We start from the raw sequence: 5589 nt of genomic DNA, 5'->3' as shown, positions 1-5589 counted from the left end.
GATGTGACCTATTTACTAATTGCAACGTCTGTCTAAGCCCACACATTGTTTCAAGAAAATTATATATTTTTAATAACCTCAAACACCAAGTTAGGCGGACCTCATTTCAAAATAGGCCATCATCACTGTCAATCGTGAATGATAGGTCTTCACGTTTTACCGGTGAAATGTGCCTTTGAACGGGGGTAGTCCTTACCAGCGCACCAGTTTGTGTCAAGAACTGCATTGCTCCCGGGTTTTTTAAGCAGTTTCCCGTTTAAGCAGTTTCCCGTGTGTATCAAGAATGACATCCAGCCAACTTAACACAACTGTGGGAAGCATTGAGGTCAACATCGGCCAGCATCCCAGTGGAACGCTTTCGACAGCTTGTTGCAACTCAATATTTGGAAGGTGTTCTTAATATTTTGTACATTCTGTGTATATGCTGCAGAGAGGCGCGACCGGTTGTTGAGTTGTGGCCGCATGAGAAAAGAAATGCGACTATTCAGCTTCAGCTAACCATCCTAAAATCTCACTAGAAACTATGTGTTTTTGGTGTAACAGTAACGTTATAGGCCTACTATGATATGCTATTATATTCGGTTCTGTTATGTAAAATACCAATTCCTCATTATGTGATCTTGCGGGACATTGATTCAGCTTCAGAAATCATTTTCCAGAAATATTTTTACCAGCTACTTTTATTCTCAAAAAATAAAATGTGAGGCGCTCCCTTGCATTCCAGCAGAACAACACCATTGTTTGTTGGCCTCCATTAAACCAATTTACTTCACCTTTGGCAATTGAAAAACATCAAATAACATGTTTTCAGATCAATTTAAACCAAGTATGCTTGTTTGATATCTAGCTAGAGGTACTATATCAAACGCTATTGTGCTTTCAATCTTTACATGATCCGCTCAATTCAGTAGACCTAGGGGGGTTTAATGGTTGAGCAAGGCTCCGTTCAGTAGACCTAGGGGGGTTTAATGGTTGAGCAAGGCTCCGTTCAGTAGACCTAGGGGGTTTAATGGTTGAGCAAGGCTCCGTTCAGTAGACCTAGGGGGGTTTAATGGTTGAGCAAGGCTCCGTTCAGTAGACCTAGGGGGGTTTAATGGTTGAGCAAGTCTCCGTTCAGTAGACCTAGGGGGGTTTAATGGTTGAGCAAGTCTCCGTTCAGTAGACCTAGGGGGGTTTAATGGTTGAGCAAGTCTCCGTTCAGTAGACCTAGGGGGGTTTAATGGTTGAGCAAGTCTCCGTTCAGTAGACCTAGGGGGGTTTAATGGTTGAGCAAGTCTCCGTTCAGTAGACCTAGGGGGGTTTAATGGTTGAGCAAGGCTCCGTTCAGTAGACCTATGTGGGTTTAATGGTTGAGCAAGGCTCCGTTCAGTAGACCTAGGGGTTTAATGGTTGAGCAAGTCTCCGTTCAGTAGACCTATGTGGGTTTAATGGTTGAGCCTGGCTGTATGAGAATTAGTAGAATGTGGTGACAAGGTCATGGGCAGCAGGTAGCCTAGAGGTTAGAGCTAGTAACCGAAAGGTCGCTGGTTTGAATACCTGAGCTGACAGGTGTCCTTGAGCAAGGTACTTAACCCTAATTTGCCAGGGTGGCAGGTAGCCTATTGGTTAGAGCGTTGGGCCAGCAACCGTAAAGGTTGCTAGATTGAATCCCTGAGCATTCTAGCATCTTGTCCTGACAAAACAGCCTGTTTACATTGGGAACGTTATTTTTCCAAAAATGAAAAATGCTGCCCCCTAGTTACAAGAAGTTTTTAGCCATTTTGCCACAACGTTGGAAGTGTGCTTGGGGTCGTTGTCCATTTGGAAGACCCATTTGCGACCAAGCTTGAACTTTTTGACTGATGTCTTCAGATGTTGCTTCAATATATCCACATCATTTTCCTCTCTCATGATGCCATCTATTTTGTGAAGTGCACCAGTCCCTCCCTTCATTTGCTGTTGTTCTGGGATTGATTTGCACTTTTCGCACCAAAGTACGTTCATCTCCAGGAGACAGAACGCGTCTCCGTCCTGAGCGGTATGACAGCTGCGTGGTCCCATGGTGTTTATACTTGCGCACTATTGTTTGTACAGATGAACGTGGTACCTTCAGGTTGTTTGGAAATTGCTCCCAAGGATGAACCAGATTTGTGGAGGTCTACAATTTTTTTTCTGTGGTCTTAGCAGATTTCTTTTGATTTCCCATAATGTCAAGCAAAGAGGCACTGAGTTTGAAGGTAGGCCTTGAAATACTTTCACAGGTACACCTCCAATTGACTCAAATGATGTCAATTAGCCTATCTTTTGCTGTCCTATCCTGTCCGGGGGTATCATCGGATGGGGCCACAGTGTCTCCTGACCCCTCCTGTCTCAGCCTCCAGTATTTATGCTGCAGTAGTTTATATGTCAGGGGACTAGGGTCAGTCTGTTATATCTGGAGTACTTATCCTGTCTTATCCGGTGTCCTGTGTGAATTTAAGTATGCTCTCTCTAATTCTCTCTTTCTTTCTCTCCCTCGGAGGACCTGAGCCCTAGGACCATGCCCCAGAACTATCTGGCATGATGACTCCTTGCTGTCCCCAGTCCACCTGGCCGTGCTGCTGCTCCAGTTTCAACTGTTCTGCCTGCGGCTATGGAACCCTGACCTGTCCACCAGACGTGCTACTTGTCCTAGACCTGCTGTTTTCAACTCTCTACTCTAGAGTAGAGGTCGACCGATTATGATTTTTCAACACCGATACCAATACCAATTATTGGAGGACCAAAAAAAGCAGATACCGATTAATCGGATGATTTTTTAAATTTAGTTGTAATAATGACAATTACAACAATACTGAATGAACACTTATTTTAACTTAATATAATACATCAATAAAATCTATCTAGCCTCAAATAAATAATGAAACATGTTCAATTTGGTTTAAATAATGCAAAAACAAAGTGTTGGAGAAGAAAGTAAAAGTGCAACATGTGCCATGTAAGAAAGCTAACGTTTCAGTTCCTTGCTCAGAACATGAGAACATATGAAAGCTGGTGGTTCCTTTTAACATGAGTCTTCAATATTCCCAGGTAAGAAGTTTTAGGTTGTAGTTATTATAGGAATTATAGGACTATTTCTCTCTATACCATTTCATTTCATTTGACTATTGGATGTTCTTATAGGCACTTTAGTATTGCCAGTGTAACAGTATAGCTTCTGTCCCTCTCCTCGCCCCTACCTGGGCTCGAACCAGGAACACATCGACAACAGCCATTCTCGAAGCATCGTTACACATGCTGAGCAAGGGGAACAACTACTCCAAGTCTCAGAGCGAGTGACGTTTGAAACGCTATTAGCGCGCACCCCGCTAACTAGCTAGCCATTTCACATCGGTTACACCAGCCTAATCTCTGGAGTTGATAGGTTTGAAGTCATAAACAGCGCAGTGCTTGAAACACAATGAAGAGCTGCTGGCAAAACACACAAAAGTGGTGTTTGAATGAATGCTTACGAGCCTGCTGGTGCCTACCACCCCTCAGTCAGACTGCTCTATCAAATATCAAATCATAGACTTAATTATAACATAATTAACACAGAAATACGAGCCTTAGGTCATTAATATGGTCGAATCCGGAAACTCATCTCAAAAACAAGACATTTATTCTTTCAGTGAAATACGGAACCATTCTGTATTTTATCTAACGGGTGGCATCCATAAGTCTAAATATTCCTGTTACATTGCACAACCTTCAATGTTATGTCATAATTACGTACAATTCTGGCAAATTAGGCAGTCCAAACTGTTGCATATACCCTGACTCTGCGTGCAATGAACGCAAGAGAAGTGACACAATTTCACCTGGTTAATATTGCCTGCTAACCTTTCTTTTAGCTAAATATGCAGGTTTAAAAATATATACTTCTGTGTATTGATTTTAAGAAAGGCATTGGTGTTTATGGTTAGGTACACATTGGAGCAAGGACAGTCCTTTTTCGCGAATACGCACCGCATCGATTATATGCAGCGTAGGACACGCTAGATAAACTAGTAATATCATCAACCATGTGTAGTTAACTAGTGATTATGATTGATTGATTGTTTTTTATAAGATAAGTTTAATGCTAGCCAACAACTTACCTTGGCTTCTTACTGCATTTGTGTAACAGGCAGGCTCCTCGTGGAGTGCAATGAGAGGCAGGTGGTTAGAGCATTAGACTAGTTAACTATAAGGTTGCAAGATTGAATCCCCGAGCTGACAAGGTCGTTTTGCCCCTGAACAAGGCAGTTAACCCACCGTTCCATAGGCCGTCATTGAAAATAAGAATGTGTTCTTAACTGACTTGCCTCGTTAAATAAATATTAAATAAAGGTGTAAAAAAAAAAAACTATTGGCCAAATCGGTGTCTAAAAATATCCTAATTAATCGGCCATTCCAATTAATCGGTCGACCTCTACTCTAGAGACAGAAGGAGCGGTAGAGATACTCTTAATGATGAAAAGCCAACTGACATTTACTCCTGAGGTGCTGACTTGCTGCACCCTCGACAACTACTGTGATTATTATTATTGGACCATGCTGGTCATTTATGCACATTTGAACATCTTGGCCATGTTCTGTTATAATCTCCACCCGGCACAGCCAGAAGAGGACTGGCCACCCCTCATAGCCTGGTTCCTCTCTAGGTTTCTTCCTAGGTTTTGGCCTTTCTCGGGAGTTTTTCCTAGCAACCGTGCTTCTACACCTGCATTGCTTGCTGTTTGGGGTTTTAGGCTGGGTTTCTGTACAGCACCTTGAGATATCAGCTGATGTAAGAAGGGCTATATAAATACATTTGATTTGATTTGATTTGTACATAGACTTTTTTCTATTGTGTTATTGACTGTATGTTTGTTTATTCCATGTGTAACTCTGTGTTGTTTGTGTCGCACTGCTTTGCTTTTTCTTGGTCAGGTCGCAGTTGTAAATGAGAACTTGTTCTCAACTGGCCTCCCTGGTTAAATAAAGGTGAAATAAAAATAATAAATCAGAAGCTTCTAAAGCCATGACATCATTTCCTGGAATTTTCCAAGCTGTTTAAAGGTACAGTCAACTTAGTGTATGTAAACTTCTGACCCACTGGAATTGTGATACAGTGAATTATAAGTGAAATAATCTGTCTGTAAACAATTGTTGGAAAATTACTTGTCATGCACAAAGTAGACGTCCTAACTGACTTGCCAAAACTGCAGTTTGTTAACAAGAAATTTGTGGAGTGGTTGAAAAACGAGTTTTAATGACTCCAACCTAAGTGTATGTAAACTTCCAACTTCAACTGTATATTTGGCCAACCTGGACTCGGGTAAATGTAACACAGTATGTTACGTTTTGTATGGTATGTATTAATTTGTGTATGTCCATCATACATTTCATATGATATGTTACGAATTACAATTGCGAAGTTGCTAATTAGCTAAATGCTAAAGTTGTCTGTGATAAGATTCAAGCTCAACCTTTGGATTACTGGATGTTTGTATTTTACCCCCCCCCCCCCCCATCCACCCCGACTAACCATCTTACTTTCATTTTTGCCTTAAGTAACCTTCTGTCTTATGTAACCATATCAAACGTAACATATCATACTAATTTGAA

Source organism: Oncorhynchus clarkii, chromosome 5, assembly GCF_045791955.1.
Source record: "Oncorhynchus clarkii lewisi isolate Uvic-CL-2024 chromosome 5, UVic_Ocla_1.0, whole genome shotgun sequence".
Taxonomy (NCBI): Eukaryota; Metazoa; Chordata; class Actinopteri; order Salmoniformes; family Salmonidae; genus Oncorhynchus; species Oncorhynchus clarkii.
This window is presented reverse-complemented; position numbering follows the sequence as displayed.